Raw genomic sequence first — 17,029 nt, forward strand, 5'->3', positions numbered from 1 at the left:
AGTGATAAGATCTTGCCAAGCCTGTATATTGATATTGGCACAGTGAAGAAAAGGGTACTATCTATCACCATAAATATCCTTCGCATTGCTCTTTTATGGCCACATTCACCCTCCTCCAACTTTCTGTAATCTCTTCTACTTTTATGCTTACAAAAATCATATTTATTCATTCATTCACCTGTTTATTTAACAAATATATCCTGAATCCCTCATGTGCCAAATGCTGAAGATACAGTGAATATAAATATCAGATATGATTAAGAAGCATGATTTAGTGTGTGAGGCAGATACTAACCAAGGAAGTACTCAAATTAAATTTCAAATATGACAAAGGCCACAATCAAACAATAAGAATGGTATAAGCCATAGTAACATTGAGGTTTAATGGGAACCAAGTCATGTCCCCAGAGAAAGCAAAGACAGAGCTGTGTGTTAGCCTTCTATCAATGTGGCAAAATAACAAAGGAATCCACTTATAAGGAAGACAGGTTTATTTTGCCTAGTGATTTCAGCCCATGTTCATTTGGAGTATTGCTTTTGGGTCTGTGGCAAGACAGGACATCATGGCAGGGAGCAGTGGGTGAAGCAAAGCTGATCACATCATGGCAGTCAGAAAGCAAAAAGAGACAGACAGGAAGGGGCTGGGGTCCTGATATCTCTTTCAAGGCATGCCTCCAATGTCCTAATTTCCTTCCACGAGGCCCCACCTGCTAAAGGTTCTATTACCTCCTAAAAGAACCCTGGAGAGGGTTTAACACATGGGCCTTTGAGGGATATTCCAAATCCAACCATAGGAAGTTGATATTTGAGGGGCAATTTGGAGTAATTAGGTGCAAAGGTTGTGTGGAGTCTTCCAGGCAGAGTGTGCAGATGCAGTGTCCCACAGGGAAGAGGGGCTAGACAGCTACTGCAGCAGCCTCTGCAATAGTTTCCCGTCTTCAGTTATTTCTCTCACCCTCCTCTCTACTTTCAATTTTGTGAAATTGAATATTTTAATTTCCAGTGAAGCTTGACTTATCGATCTTTTACATTTCATTTGTTACTTTTCCTACTGCAATGTCATGGAGAAATTCTCTCATATTTGTCTCCTAAAGCTTTGATTCACATTTGTTTCTACAACCAGCTTAAATTAATGATTTTCTGCAATGTAGTGATCAAGTTTCTTTTTCTGTATATATATTGGCACCTGACTCAATACCAAAAATCCATGGTATCTGGAAGTAAATTTTGTTCTTTTCTTTCAAGATTATTTTGGTTATTTTTGATACTTTGGATTATCATATGAATTGTAGAATAAACTCAGTATTACTGTAAATAAAAATGCTGTTGGGATATTGATTATAGTGACATTGAGTCTATAAATGAATTTCATAAAAACTAATGTCTTTGTAATTAAGTCTTCTATTTCATAGACATAGACTATCCTTTTATTTAGTTGTTCTTTAATTCTAAATAGCATTTTGTGGATTTCTGTAGAGTTCATATGCATCTGTTGTGATGTATTCTTAGGTATTTGCTATCCTGGATGCCAGTCCAAATAGAAAATGTGTTTATATCATAAATTATATTTAAACTACTCCCAGTATAAGAATACAATTGATGATTTTATCTGTATTGACCTTATATTCAACAACTTATTAGCTTGCTTACTAATTTTGTTTATGTATCTGTGTATTCTTTTTATTTCTTATAACTTTTATATGGTGTCTTACTGTCTTACTGAATAAAGCCTGCAGTTCAATGTTGAATAGAAGTGGTGGCATTAAATGTCTTGTCCATTAAGGGAAAGCTTTAAGGCACTCCCAACTAAGTCTGTTTTCTGTGGGTTTTCTAGTTCCCATGTATCTAATTTAAATTGTTCCTTTAAATTTCTAGTTTACTAAGAATTTTTTCAAAATCATGTTTTTTTTTTTACTTTTGTTAAGTTCTCAGATATATATCTAGAGATGGTCATATGAATGTATTATTTATTTTCTTTGTATTGCTACTTGCATTGATTTTCAAATGTTAAATTAAGCTAGCACTCATATGACTGTATCACAATTGGCCATGATGTATTACCTTGTTTTATATATTGCTGGGCTAAAGTTACCAATGTTTTATTCAAGACTTTTGTCTTAGTGTGGTATTGGCCTAAGAAATCTCATTTTCCTTAATGTTCTTATTTGCCTTGGCTATCAAGGTGCCTCTTTTATGAATTAAAGCTGCTCCTTCTTTTTACGTTCTCTGATTTTGTCAAAATATAGCATTATTTTTCCTGTAAACATTTGGTAGAAATCATGAATGAAGCCATTGGTTTTTGAGGTTTTCTTTAAGAGAAGGTTTTGAGTTATGGATCAATTTCTTCAATAGCTATAGGAATATTAGATTTTCCATCTCTTTTTGGTTCTGACTTTTTATCAAGTTTTTCAAGAAATTGTCCAATTCATCTAAATTTTCCTTTTTTTAGCATAGATTTTTCATAATTTTATTTTAAAATATTTGCAACTATGAAATTATTTTTTTTGATTGCTGACATATAATTTCATGCCTATATTCTTGCACTCAATATTTTATTTGTCTGATTTATTCATGTTGCTGCATGTAGGGTCAGTTCACTAATTTTCATCCTGAATGGTATTTTACTATATGAATATATGTCAACTTATTTAACCACTCTATATTTTATGGATATTTGAGTTATTTGTAGTTTGGAGTTTTTATGAATGTTACTTTTCTGAGCAGTCTTATATACCTATATAGGCCCTGGGACTCAGGAGGGAATAAGCTTAGGAATGGAATTATTATTTATTAGGAATGCATATGCTCAATTTTAATAGATTATGACAAATAGTATTAAAGGTGTTTTTTACCAATAGCAATTTGAAAGAGTTTCAGTTCCTTCACATCCTTGCTAATATTTGATATTGGAAATGTTTTCTAATTTTACTATTATGGTGGATAGGTAGTGTTAGCTGATTGTGATTTCTACCTATATAAGTAACTTCTGACCTTCCTGGAAAGGATTCTAGCTAGGGCTATTAGTGTTCTATTGATGTACAAGCCAGTTAAGGACTAAATGTTACAATACTGCATTTTTTGCTCTGTGAAAAATAGCATATTCATTCATTTATTTATTTATTAAAATTTTTCTTTTAATAATATTTTATGACTTTTCAGGGTAGAAGTAATAAATATCACTTTTACCTTTGACAGGGTATTTGATATTTCTAATGTTATTGTACCTGGTATTTGTTTTAAATTGTCAATTTCTTACTGTCCTGAGTTATTAAATATAATCTTTATATTATAAAATATAATATATGCAATCTTGCTGCATTTATGATTCTAAAAGATTATCATGTTACACAATATGTCATCTCCAAATAATGACATTTGTTCTCCCTTTCCAATCCTTACACTTCAAATTTCCTATCCTTGCTTTATTGCACCATAGAGGACCTTCAATACAGTACTGAATTGAACTAGTGGCAGCGGACATCCCAGTCACCAAGGGAAAATGCAGTATTTTACCATCAACATTTTACCATCAAGTGAATGTTCATAGGAGGTTTCTTGTAGTTATCCTCTACTTGTATACGGAGACTTCCTTATATTCCAAGTTTCCTAAGAATTCTTTTGAGATCAAGAAAGAAAATTTAAATTCCTCTCTGCTTAAAATATTTCTTCACTATATGATCCTTTCTCTGTTCCTGTGTCCACTTTGATCTGGCTAGTTGATCCTATCCTTTCAAGTTTCAACATGAACACCACTTCTTCATGGAGGCCTTTACAGACCTCTTTACTAGGTTTGCGGACCCTCTGCTGTATCCAAGCCTTCACCACACTCTGTTTTTAATTGGTTGTCTATCACCTTCACCACTCTATAAGCTCCCAGAATATAATTTTCATGTTTCTTATTCACAAATCTGCTCTTAGGGCCCCAAACACAGCTTGACCTAATACTCACAGAGTACTGGCCTAATAAATAACTATGGAAAGAATGATGGAAGGAAAGAAAGGAAGAAGGGGTCAAGCAGAAAGCTGCATTTATCATGAAGTTGTCTCTCCTCTTCATTCAAGAATCCCTGATTTTCTTTGATCTAGATAAAGTATATTTTTCCTCTTTAAACAACTAAAAGCTGATAGCTAAAAGTCCTAGAGTAAACTATTAGCTATTCAGTTTTGCAGTAGGGAAGGTACAGGCAACAATTATTCCCCAAACTTTCAGTGGTATCTGACATAGCATTGAGCACAGAAATAAATTATGAAAGAGTAGAAAAAGTGCCTTTTGTAAAGGGATTAACTGAGTGCTAACCGAAGGCAGGTAGGGTGTGACTGGAGGAAATGGACATTGAGGGTATGCCTTCAGAAATATATTTCGTCTTTGGTGAGTGGAATCTCTCTCTTTCTCTGTCTCTTTCTCTGCTTTGTGGTGCCCATGTCTGAATCTTTTATGCTTAATAGAGTCTTCACAAATCTGCAAGATAATAACAGAATCCTAGAACAGGGACACAGGGAGCAGAAGAAAGCAAAACCTGTTTAAAAGTAATTACCAACTTCTATGGAGGGTCTATTCGTGAGATGAAGCCATCATCCATTGAATATGTCCCTGGCTCTCCTACAAGAGAATTTCCAGTGGAAAGAACTCTGCTGTTTAATTGAGATGTCCTCTTGCACAGTCTGTTTCACTTGGACTTAATGGGGAGATTTAATATGTTAAGAAATGTTAAGGGCCTTAATAATCAGAATGGTTTTTGACCTTGCAACCTCCTAAGTCTATGTCCTAAAGAAGAACACATAAATAGAAAAGATTTACGTGTAACTTTATCATTCCATTATTATTTACGGAAGCAAAAAGTAAGACATTACCTAAAATGTCACATCATAGGTCATAGATTAAATGAATTATGGAATATGCATATGACATGATGTCATTACAGCATTTTATAATCATATTTTCAAAGATTTCATAGTAAGGTAGAAAAACGTTCTTGATATAAGGTTACACAAAACCAAACAGCCAATAACGAAAACATCAGATAAAGATCTATATACATCTATAATTACATTAATATTAAAGACAAAGAAAATAGATCCAACACTGTCATTTCCAGGTTGTGGAGTCTCAGAAAAAAAAATTTCTTATTTAGACTTTTCTGTATATGTCCATTTTTTAAATTTTATGTTCAGAAAAATCCATAAACCATTATATTTTTTTAAAAAGCCAACATTGTGATAGAATGAGTCATAATATGAGCTTTAGCCTGATATTCGACTTAGTTGATTTGTGATTTAGAGTAGTCAATTAACTTCTAAGAGTTTCAGTTTCCTCACTCATACTTTGGCGATGTTGCCCTCATTCTCTCATGGAGTTGGAAATAAAAAGAAAGATTATAAGTAAAATGCTCCTTCATTTGACAAAAATGTAAAGCCTTGCAGCAACATCAGTGACAATATCTGCTAAGTGCCATATGGCACACAGATTAGCAATTTTCCAAGAGTCTTGGTCTCTGATTCTTTGCCAACTAAGATGAAAAAATGGGGGAAACTCAGAAATAAAGTTGGTAAATAAAGACTGTATGGATGTAGTCATTTCAAGACTTACTTATTCGTTTTCAGTGGACAATAATGATCTCTAATCCTTCAGTGTGTTCTTGAACATAATCTCCAGTGTCAAGGCTCTGATGTATGACTTACTTAATGTGTATTTTATTTTTAAGCATCTTCTTAGTAAAGTCTCAAGATTCTCAAAGGATAGGGATTCCCCTCCCTCCTTCCATTCCTCCCTTTCTTTCTTCCTTTCTTCCATTTGACAGTTCAAATTTATTTCCAGTTGAATATAAAACTTTCAGTTATGTTCCACACATCCCATTTAATGGGCATAGATATCTGAAGGGAAGGAATTTGGAGAATTCCACTGTAGATATTTAGAAGCCATAATGATTCCCTATGGGCTATTACCTTTTCTTAGTGAAAAGACTGTGGCAGTCCTCTTTTGTGAGGATGGTATCTACTACTGTATCTATTACTACTTGCAATAAAGCCAATCTAGTTACTGGTATAAAATAGATTCCTTTCACATCTGAAATTTGTAAGCATGGTTAGAAACAAGTGCATCCCAGACAAATTGTGCTCATCTGCAATAGGTAGCTCTGAGCCCACAGGGTTAAACTTGAGAAAGAGTAAAGCTTCCATTCTGATCTCAAATAAGACTATAATTAATTAAATCAGCCTCTCAAAATAAGTGGAATTCCTCATAAGAACAGTGTAGGGAACAAGCATAGGAATTAAGGTCTTTTATAGCTGGGACCCTAAGTGACTGACTTCTCTGAAAACAGGTGATGACACACTTAAAAAGTTTGTCATGTGGATAAAGGAAAGAATGAATGTGAAAGCACTTTGTTAATTCACAAGCACTAATCAAATAATGAGAGGCTGGATAGGACCAGGAAGAGATGATTATTTTAAAATCAGAAGACATTATGCCTAATTAGTCCTTTATAAAATAATGAATTTAGAGGTTCCTGCTGTGCTGGATGGAAAATGGTCAAATTCTTTTCAGCTTCTCCCACCAAGAAGTGGTGTATATTTCTTAAGTCTGGATTGGTCTTGTATGACTTGCTTTGACTCACAGAATATTGCAGAAGTGACAATGTGGGAATTTTAATTTTTTTACTGGTGCATTACAATACATAATACTGGGATTCATTATGCCATTTCCTACATGTGCATGCAACAATTTGATCGATTGCATTCCCCAGAACCTTCCTTTTTCCTCCCTTCTTCTCTCGCTCTGATGTACTTGCTCTACAACTGATCTCCCTTCTATTATTACTAGTATTTTAATTATTACATTCATCTACCAAATTATGCTATCTCTTTATATGAATCCATAATGAATCCCAACAAGGTAGGAATTCTGAGACTAGATCTCAAATGCTCTGACAACTCCCATTTTTTTTCAAAACTGGTGTTCATGGGAAGAAGGCTGAAAGGTCTCCTGCAGGATGAGAGACCTTGAGGAAAAAGACCAGTGTTATTGTTTGGATGTGAGGTGTCCCCCAAAAGCTCATGTGGGAGACAATGCAAGAAGGTTTAGAGGAGACATGTTTAGGTTATGAGAGCCTTAACCCTATCCATAATTTAATCACTTGGGATTGAGTGGTAATTGAAGGAATGGGGAGTGTGACCAGAGAAGATGGGGAATATATTTTTATTTGGCAAGTGGACATGTCTCTCTCTACTTCCTGATCATCATGTGAGCTGCTTCCCTTTGCCACACACTTCTGCCATGATGTTCAGCTTCACCTTGAGTCCCAAGGAATGGAGTCTGCTGTCTATGAATTGATACCTCTGAAACTGAGAGCCCCCAAATAAACTTTTCCTCCTCTAAAACTGTGCTGGTCATTCTTTTAGTTGCATCTGTGAAAGAGTTTACTAAGACAGCCAGCTTCTCAGACACCAAAGGTGATCCCACTGAAGTCTTCAAGCACACCGAGTAGAGCAGAAACAAGCTGCTTCAAGTGAATCTCATCCTAATTTCTGACCCTGCGGATCATAAACAAACAAAGATCATTATTTAAAACTTCTAGATTTTAGGATGACTTGTTATATAACCATAGCTAACCAATATATTTTTCATGCCTCCTCTCTGACAAGAAGAGGCTCTGATGTGAACCTCTGAGCAAGAACAACCTGGTTAGAATTCAGGGATTTTCTGCTGAGTGATGTTGAGATGATTTGTGTCCCCACTTGTGACCTGGGCTCAGAATTTCCACACTATCACCCCTGCCTTATTCTGTGAGTCAGTTCATGGGTGGCAGAATAATGGGACCAAGAAAATCAAGTAAAATTTAAAAGAAAGAAGTAAACTTTGTTTTTCACCATAGTAAAATCCCTCATGTCTGGAGTCCAGTTCTGACTACCTAATCATTATAAAATACCAGAGAATACTTATTTCACAGGAGAAAGGATGGCTGCCATTGAGTTCAGACACTGGGATCTATACATGTTCCGACAAGCAAAGTCCTCTTCACCTGTGCTTTTCAGAGTTTTGACCAGCTTGATATTCTCGTTTCTAAACCAATTGAAAATTAGAAGAGGGATAAAAGGTGCAAACACCACATTTGTTGGTAAGAAATGAGAGATGACTATTGAAAACCAAGGAGATTTTCAGGGGGCTCTTCAAAGCACCCAGGGTCTCAAGCACAGGAATTGGTACAGAATCAAACATCTCCACATGTCATGAGAAACCAGTGTTGAGCACAACATTACACGATGGTTTGATGCAGAAATTTAAAACATATCAGAAATTTTAGAAAAGTTTTCCAACCCAGAAGCATAAACAGTTAGGATGCTTAGTTTGGTGAGCATCTGTGATCTGGTCAGCTCAGCCCAAGCTGCTTCAGAGACCTCAAACCCAGCCAGACTGCGCCTCAAACTACGAGCAGCTGGTCCCTGGCTTATTTGTTAATGGAAGTCTTCCATTGCTGACTATTTCTCTTTGGAATGACCTCAAGGAATGAAGCAGTGTTTGTGGGAAGGCCAAAGGCAAACACCTCCTTTCAGATGCCCATTACTTTGGCCATGGTCTGTATTTGGGTTCTTTGGCTGAACCCTATAGAATCACAGTTTGGTGAATGCACTTCAGCAAAAAGAGAATTTTCTGAAAGGCTATGGGGATGCAAGATCAAAGTGAAGGCTGGAGGGCTTGACTTGGAATATGCAAATGCCAAATGGGAGGACCCGTGCCTTGGATTTACTCTATACCTGACTGCACACTATGGGATGTGATAATTCCCCCAGAGGAAGTGGGGACACTCTAGGACTGGATTATGAGTCGGGAGGGGGTGTGCAGGGGATTTCAGAAAAAGTCCCACATATTCATGATGCATATTTGGATTCCCAGTATATCCATCTTGGAATCTTAGAGGGTCCTGGCAGTGCCCACCTACTTCCAGGACTGGAAATGGTGGATGCAACCAGTCTCCGCCTGCTCCATCTGCCATGCTGTTGAGTTCACATTGCCACTCAACAGCATGCCTGAAGCCCTGTAATTTCTCTGTGACTCTGATAATTGAATTCAGGGCAGGTTTTTTTTTTTTTTTTTTTTTTTCTGTCTTGTTCTCATCTCAGCCCTCATCTCTCCATTTGTCTCTCCCTCACCTAAAGGAGGTGGTCTGATCCGACACTGCATGGCAGTGGCAAGGGGTCGGTCACACAGTCATCCAATTCTAACAAAAGAAAAGACTTTTATTGCCTCATTTTTGTCTTATAATGAATCCTGACACTAAGACAGAGTGGGCCAACAGCCAGCGTGTCTTGAGTTAGGTTTCTCACAACTGCCAAGAGTGCCAGTCCTCCCTTGTGGAAACTCAGTCTTAGCAAAAGGGAAGAGAATCACATTCCATGCATGTGAGTTTCTCTGGGGTGGTCCAGGAAAGGGGAACCATCCACAGTGAATTCTGTCCTACTAGTGGTCCCAGCAAGGGATCCCTGACCACATTAGCACAGCTGGAAGCATGCCTTCAGTCAGTGTGGCCCACTTTAACCCCAGGAGCAGCTTTGGAATGGAGGGAAACATCTGGAACTGCAGCTGGATAGGCAGAAGAACACCTCAGAAGAAGCAAAGGTTTGGTTGGATTACACAGTGCAATTATGCATACTTACAGTTTTACAGAGCTCAAAACAAATCCCTCTGTTATTGACCTAGTATTTGGGGCTTAACAGACTTTAATGAAGCTTCCCATTTCCTCTGCCAGATGGTCCTTCTCTCTACCCCAGACTGATTGATTCCTCACTTACTCCTCATACTGCTATTCCTCAGTGGCACCAATAGACACAGACTTCTCTATGTTTTATTCAGGTCGAGCTATTCAAATAAATGGATATACCTTATGGTTTGTATTTGAATAAAAATACTAAGATTATATCTGCAAACATGATCTTATTCTGGCTTTGGTTTCTATTCTTTGGAGCTTCACTCCAAAAAGAATTTGAAGCAGCTTAAATGTTAAGGTAGAGTGTGACCGTGTAAGGTTTTCATTTAGCAAATATTCATTGTACACATAGTACGTGAGAGACAATGGGAAAGCTGTGAAAGATTTGAACTAGGAACCACAGCTGTTTCCTCCACTGAAGAGGTCACAGTGTAATGTAAAAAATAATAAGCAGAAACTAACCTCCAACTATTGTCACGTGCTCACTGTACCCCAGACATTCTGCTAAGTGATTTGCTCTACATACAGCAAAGCAGTGGGGTGCTCTAAAAACAACCATGAGGAAGGAAATTCAGTCCCACATTTTACAGTTGAGGAAACCAGTCTGTAAAGAGGCCACCCCTTATTAGCAAATGTGACAGACAAGATTTGGTTTCAGGCCTGAAATCCTGACCATAACAACTTCCAGTCTTCCACAAGTAGCCACAATGAATAGAGGAAATAAAGGAAATAATAATTAAAGGAACAGGGTGGGTGAGTGGGGGAAGGAACTCTCCATACAGGAACAATCAAAGCTGTCTTCAAGAAAGAAAAAAGTTGGCTTCATCCTTGGAGGGTGAGTTAGATGTCAAAGGGTAGCTATGAAAGAGTAATCTAGTATGAGGTACACAGGAATGGAGAGATGACAGCATGGGGCCTGTGGCAGACAGCAAGTCATGTATGAGGGGAGTAGGGGGAGATGGCTAGAAGGGGAAGTTGAGAGGAGGCTTCGGAAGTACTAAGTGTGTCTGACAAGGTAGAAGCCTCCTGAAGGCAACAGGGATTTTTAGGTGTGAAGTACCATGCCCTGAGTCACACAGAGGGGACTGACCTAGCAGCCCAAGGCAGCCAGGCTATCATGACCAATTAGGAAAGCAGCAATAAGAGTCCTGGCCAATGGGTATACGGACAGCATGGGAGGAACTTAGAGAGCAGGAAGTGACAGCAATGGGTCTGAGCATGAGGGGCTGGAGAGGGAGGAGTCCAAGGTGACTGGAGTCTGGGATGCCATTCATCAAGAGGTGGGGAAGAGGATGACGGATTATGTCAGGGCCAATAGGAGGCGTCAGGGAGGCATTCTTCCTGCCCCTGGATGCAGGGATGGTCAAGACCTGGGAGGGCTATAAGGGATTCATTCCAGGGAGGAGATGGGTAAGTGGGGAGTGGCATGGGATACCCAGAGAAACTTCTGTCCTGAAGTTCAATAATCTGTCCACAATTCTGAAATGCAAAGAGTTCTGGAAAGGAGGCTACTTATGTATGTCCTTATTTATCTACTTGTTTGTAGTGTCAGGCAAACTTCATGTGCCACGAGACTTGACAGGAGGTTTATCATCTCTACTTCTTCTACTTTCAGTAGAAATTTATGCATTTTGGTACAAAAATATTCCTATGTTTGACTGTGGTATGTTGTCTGAAACTCCCCTGCAGAAGTCTCATTATAGAGTATATATAAGATAGATGCTTTCTTACCTTTCCAAAGTACCCCAGTTTCTGAATTCCAAATCACACCTGGTTGCAAACATTCTAGGTAAGAAATTTTGGGAACTACACTTACTTTCTGAAAACAGCAAACTGAGCAATAATCCTAATAACTGATAATTACTGAGTATATGCTGTATGCCCACCATGCTATTTAAGTATTTTAATTTTCACAAAAATCCTATAAAATGGGAACTAGGATTACTTTTGTTTTGCAGAGGAAGGATGCAAGGGTCAAGCAGGTTAGAGATGATGGGGCTGGTACATATCCAAGGCAGGTTGACTGAGGTTGTTTTCTTTACCACTGAGACCTGTCACTTTCAAATTGATGTATAAAGCTATCTTGAAATCGAATCAATCCTTGTGTTAGATTAGTGAAGAGCAGGGAACAAATACCTTTACCACCTTCCCACTAATGATGTAAGGACAGAGTTCACCTAGGTTATTTTCTCATTTACACTGACAAAACAGAGCAGAACGCATGAAAGCACAACCCAGGAAAGCTCTTTTTGTGTGGGCCCTGTGGTCTACATACAGAGTTTTCCTTGCCAGGTAAACAGGCCTGAGGATTTTTCCAAGATATGTGACCACATTGAGGCAGCAAAGCAGAGTTGATGAAAGCATAGGCTAAGGGGTCAAACTAGATAATTCTCGTAATTTTTGGCAGAGTGTGGGCTGATAATGAATCCTCAACAAACACTGTTGGTATTTGGCAAGACTCCCACAGGTTTCGAACTCCTGGTGGAAATATCTGATGACTAGTAAGTCTTGTGCATTTTTCTGAAAGCAGGCTTACCATTTGCCAAGTGTCATCCTGTTCTCCTTCAGCTTTCTGAGGTTTGGGGGTGTCAGTCTGATTGAAGAATCCTTCTGGATTCTGTAGTCAGACAGATTGGCTGATGGGTCTGTGAATAGTATGTCCCTGGCTCAGAAGGATACATCAGTTTGACTTTTCTCCATGGCGTTTTCTTTGTCTGTGTAATTGATCAAACATGTGTCTATATCCACATTGGCATTTTGAGTGTATCCCTGAGAGTCAGGTCAAAATGGCTCTGCCTGGAGTATCAGGACTAAGTCTGATGTGTGGTTCCCATTTTAAGAAGATTCTTACATAAATAGAGTCTGGACATGGGACTAGAGTTCTATTTCTACTCCATCTTATCCTTAAGACACATTTTTAATTGAAAAGGGTGACTGGGTTTTGTCCAAATTTTGTTAAGTGATGATGAGTTTGCTACATGCTTTACACATTCAGTAAGTGTCCAATGTCACATGATGTGACTGATGACCATAAAAGAGGACTGATCCAATGTTGTGTGCTCTGCAACCCTGGGTTACCATGGAAATGTGTTTCTGGGGACAGTGGTTTGTAAAATGTTAAGTGATGCTTGTCTTCTTTGATCAGAATAGGTTGTTCTAGTTCAAGGAAAATTTATAGTCTCTGAGTCTGTTTTCCTTGCGTGTCTCTTATCTTCCAGAGAGCAGTGTGACTACTTAGTTGTGATGCTTGCCTCAATTCTGACATAGAGAAGGAAAATGGAAGAATCCAACAAACACTTAATGGACTGATTGGCAAAGTAAAAGTAGGGTTTATTCATGCAATGAAGTAGCTGATAATTGCCTTTATTATTCTAGGCTAGATTGAGGTCATTGTCTGATGAAATTGGACAATTTAGGAAATGGAAAAAACGAACACAACATTGAATCTGTTTAGACACAAATTCTATCTTTTATTTTACTTTCTTACCAACTTTCAGCTTTTAACAAGAAGGGAGAAGGAAAAGAGATAAAGGAGGCTCTGGTAAATAGAGAGACAGGTATTAAGGAAAAAAATCTTTGACACATTAAGTGTTTATTTAAAATGGCAAGTGGTGGAGAACCAGATAAGTACAAAGGATTCTGAATCAATACAAGTAGGAACTATTTTATTCCTGGAATAGAGCATAGTTCATGGCATTGCCATTTCATTGTCACAAGATGCCTGCTTAATCTAAGTCCCTCAGACTTCATAAATATCTACTATTGTTATTTTAAAATAAATAAAATGATGTCTGTGCATGACACAGCTCTTCCTACTACCAGTAAGCCTCAGTCAACTAGAATTCGATTATTCACCGCCTCTCTCCCCATCTTCATTAGTCATTTTGGTTAAAGTCACCCTAAGTATCACCCACCTCTTACATAGCCTCCATTCCATTTTTACTAAAATGTTTCCAGTTCTCCCTCAAAGGTATGAATTTTAAGAAAAACTTTGAGAGTAAACCCCCAAGGACAGAGTTCATGACTGGTTCATCTCTGTGTCCCTTTTAGCACATAGTGGAACCCATGTCACCTAGTCACTCTCTAATTCCCAGGTTATTAGTTGGATAAATATTTGAGGGAAGGTCAGTGCACAGGTAGGTGCCTTCTCAGCATTTAGATGGTATGTCTTCTGACTGGATTTCCCTAGCACTTGTGTGATACCTAGTAAGTCAAGTATCCTCTCTGGTTGTCAGGACTGCTTTCTGCAGTGTGCATGGAGGTTAGACCACCCCCCAACTGTAGCAGGTGGCCAAGAAGTCCTGTTTCCTAAGTTCTGAGCTCTTCCGCCACCTCTCTTGTCATCAGAACTCTTTCAAAAAGCAAAGTCGTAACCTGACTCAGTCTTAAGGAGGAAAAAAAAAGGAATTATTTGCTCATGTATTTTAAAAGCCTCAGGAACAATGGTAAGAAAAGGATAACCTTGAATTCAAGTGCAAACGATGTGTTTCAAAGGCAGTCTCTTTCTGTCTTTGTCTCTATCTCTTCCTGTGTCTTTTATTCCTCTGATTTCTCAGTGTCCTCTCCAAGTAAAGGCAGAGATGGCCACGCACAGTTCCAGTTCTATATTTAGCAACTCTGGTAGACAGAGAAATTCTTTCTTGAAAGTTCCAACAAAAGTCCCAGGCCTGACTCTCATTGGCCTGCAGAAGTCATCTGGTCTAGCTTGAAAATCACTGTAGTCAGAGTCATTTGGTCCTGTGCTGGTTCCTAAGGCTGTGGAGTTGGGCCCGTTAGCACCTAAAGACTGAAGATGGGATGGGATGATCCTGAAAATAAAGAGCAGCACTGGCACAGTACAAAAGAAATCCTCCCTAATAGGATCCCTTGGGACACTACCAGCAAACGAATAGTTCCTCTTGGCCCCTTTGCCCCAGTCTCATTTGTTTCCCCCCATCTCCACCACCAGTGTTCTGAAGCTGAATATACCTGGGACAATGACCTTCTCCTGTTAGTCCTTACAAAAGAGCCAAAATGCACTGGAAAGGTAGAATTTTCCTAAAGGGACTAAGACAAATAAAAATTTGAGCCTGTGTTTAATTCAGGAGGTCATTTTCCCTGAACAGGTGGCGTTTTTAGCGGATTATGTGGGGTGCTCCCCACATTTCCCTTTAGTACAGGCCCTTATGCTCCCAGCCTTCAGGGGTGCCACTGTCTTCCTGACAGCTCCCAGTTGAGTCTCTGGGAATCCCCTTTGGTCCCATGGAACTGCCTTCCCCAAGCTTAAGCTACCATCCATCAGGGTTTACATTCATTGAGTTACAAAGGCCCAATCTTCTGGCCCTGACCCGGGACACCCTGAAAGGCAACTCCAAACCTAGAACTCACTGTGGGGTTGACTGAGGACTTTATCACAACTATTTTTTGTTTAACTTCTTCCTTTAACCAATAGTTCCCCTGCATGCAAATCTCCGAGTCCCTTTCTGGGGAGACAACCTGCAACAGAAATTATGTAGCATCTGGAAACTCAAAGTCCTAGTAGGTACCCACTATGGAAACTGGATAGTTTTGCAGGTAAAAACTCAAGTGTTGAAATCAGACAACCCTTATTTCATTTTCTACTGACTAGCTATTAGAGTTTGGGCAAGTTACTTAACTATCCTCATATTCTCATCTGAAAGTCTGGTGATGTGATTAACAGTACCTCCTAGGAGTGTTAGGAGTATTATAAAACTGATACATAAAACATAAAAACTGTGCACATTTAATGGGGTACCATGTGATGCTTCCCTGATGGTTAATGAAGTGAAACATTCTTTTCATGTACTCATTGGCCATTGTTACGCTTTCTTTTAAGAAGTGTCTGTTTGGATTTGTAATTCAGTGTGTTTTTGCTATTGAATTTTTGGAGTTCTTTACATATTCTGAATATCAACCCCTTGTCAGAGGGGAAGCTTGTGTTTTTTCTCCCATTTCATAGGCTGTCTCTACTCCATTGATTGTTTCCTGCACAGAAGTTTTTTGTTTGATGTGATCCCACTTCTCTATTTTTGCTTTTGTTTCTTGTACTTCTATGGTCTTGACCAAAAAATTGTTGCTCATTCTAATGTCCTAAAGTATTTCACCTATGTTTTATTCTAATAGCTTTATAGCTTCATGTCATAGATTTAAATCTTTGATAGATTTTGAGTTGATTTTGTAACTGGACAGAAATAGGAGGTTAGTTTCATACATATTTAGAACTATTATTTCTTTGTACTGAATTGACGCCTTTATCATCATATAATGACTTTCATTGTACCATTTTTACTGCTTTTGATTGAAAGTATATGTTATATAAATATACTTAATTTATATGGCTACTCCTGCTTTCTTTTAGATTCCATTTGCATGGAATATCTTATTCCAACCTTTTATACTTAGGCTATGGGTGTCCTTAAGAGTAAAGTGAGTTCTTATAAGCCACATGTACTTGGGTCTTACATTTGTCTGACTTTTGTTCATTCAATTACTCTGTGTCTATTAATTGAACAATCTAACACACTTACATTCAAGGAAATTATTATAGGTAAGCTCTTGCTCCAGCCATTATATACCTAATTTTCTAGTTTTACTATTGTTCCTTTCTTTCTAGTTTTAGTATAGTTCCTTTCTTTCTGCCTCCTCTTTCAGTCTTCCTTTGTGGTTATGTGTATTTCTCTAGCAGTGTGTTTTGATTCTTGTTTATTATTATTCAGTTTATATAGTATAGATTTTTGCTTTGTGGTTACTAGGAGACTTAAAAAAATACATCCCTTGATTATAATGATTTATTTTGAAAAAACAATAACTTAACATATTCATAAAGAACAGAAACAATAGAATGAGAGAAAATATACCAGTTTGTAATCTTTCCACTTGTACTCTATGTCCCATTTTATGTCGTTCTATATCACTTATCTCTTAACATATTAATGTAGTTATTATTAACTTGTTTTGTTTTTTGTTTTCTAGTCTTTAAAGATATGAATCTTTTAAAAATTTTTTTAGTGTTTTTAATTTTTTTATTTTCACAGACTACATTTTGATTCAGTATACACAAAGGGGGTACAGCTTTTTGTTTCTACGGAGATTCCTCAGAAAACTTGGAATAGAATCACCTTTTGACCCAGTTATTCCACTCCTTGGTTTATACCCAAAGGATTTAAAATTAGCATACACAGTCACATCAATGTTTATAGCAGCTCAATTCACAATAGCTAGATTGTGGAACCAAATTAGATGCCCTTCAACAGATGAATGGATAATGTTATATATATATATATATATATATATATATATATATATATATATATATACATACATACAGT

This window comes from Sciurus carolinensis, chromosome 6 (genome assembly GCF_902686445.1).
Source record: "Sciurus carolinensis chromosome 6, mSciCar1.2, whole genome shotgun sequence".
NCBI lineage: Eukaryota > Metazoa > Chordata > Mammalia > Rodentia > Sciuridae > Sciurus > Sciurus carolinensis.